We start from the raw sequence: 1,269 nt of genomic DNA, 5'->3' as shown, positions 1-1,269 counted from the left end.
AGAATACAAAGTGAAATAAAACTGTGATAAAACAGGCTTTAAGATTGAGAAGCATGTAAAATACTTGTGTATCACTATGACAAATACGAATTGTATGTTATTTCAGATTATTTTAAAACACTGAATACAATTACAGAGATATGTCAAGACAGGAGAAATTACAACTGCCTTTGTTAGCAAGAATTTCTGCGATTAAAATGAATGTTTTGCCTAGAGTGTTCTTTTGGTTTCAGATAACACTTGTTTTATCTGAAATGATGCAAGGCAGAAAGATATACTGTATCCAAATTTGTATGATGGAGGAGGAAACACCTCCTTAAACATAAGATATTACAAGACATGAAGGAGAAAACATTGGGTTTACCTGATATGAAATTGTACACTGTGGCTTGTTGTTTGGTTTAGATAGAATTAGTTTTGCTGAAAATTTGTGGAGTTAGAAGAACCTCAGATTTTGGTGGCAGTAATTGTTGGTACAATTAAGTTAAATTATGTTAGATACACCATACTCAGAATATGGAATAGATACAAAGTTTCCATGTTTTTTCCAAGCAATTACGGTATCTAAAGTCTGATGCTTAGTCAAGAATAAAAATAGTTTGACAGTGATTAATACATCTATGTAAGTAATGCTTCTTAGTCTTGCATTATTATGAAATCACAGACCAAAATTACTTCCAGAATAATTAGTACATTATGAAGTTAGGCTCCAAGAATATCATCCCTGGAAATTGGTAACACAGAAGATAAAAATATCAAATACTTACTTCCTGAAAGGAGCTCTGGCTATCTGACTTATGAACCAGCAGGGAAAAGTATCACAATGGAGGCCATGTCACTGTTACCTTAGCAACCTGTCTCAGCCATAAGCATTTTTATAGCTTTTAATTCTTTCAGCCTGTTTTATTTACCCCCTTGCTTCTGAGATGAGCTAGAATTGCTTGGCTGTTCAGTGTTCAGTTTACAGAACTGGGAGGTCATGCCATATAATGGGAAGGGCTCCATAAAATAATATATGACAGTGCCCATACACCAAGAAAAACCACAGTGCTGTTTTTGTATCATCAAGCTCTTTTTATATGTGATAGCAACACATATCTTTCTAGGGAAGGTTATATGTATGCATAAAAGTTGGGAAATTTTACTCTTGTACTATAGTGCTCTAGTTATTACTGATTTGGAGACCTGCTCTGTCAGATATTATACAAAAGCTTCATAGTTTGATTTGGTGTATCACCACAGGAGCCAACTCAATGCATGTTCAGGAAT

This window comes from Pantherophis guttatus, chromosome 4 (assembly GCF_059756535.1).
Source record: "Pantherophis guttatus breed Tessera chromosome 4, ASM5975653v1, whole genome shotgun sequence".
NCBI classification, from domain to species: Eukaryota; Metazoa; Chordata; class Lepidosauria; order Squamata; family Colubridae; genus Pantherophis; species Pantherophis guttatus.
This window is presented reverse-complemented; position numbering follows the sequence as displayed.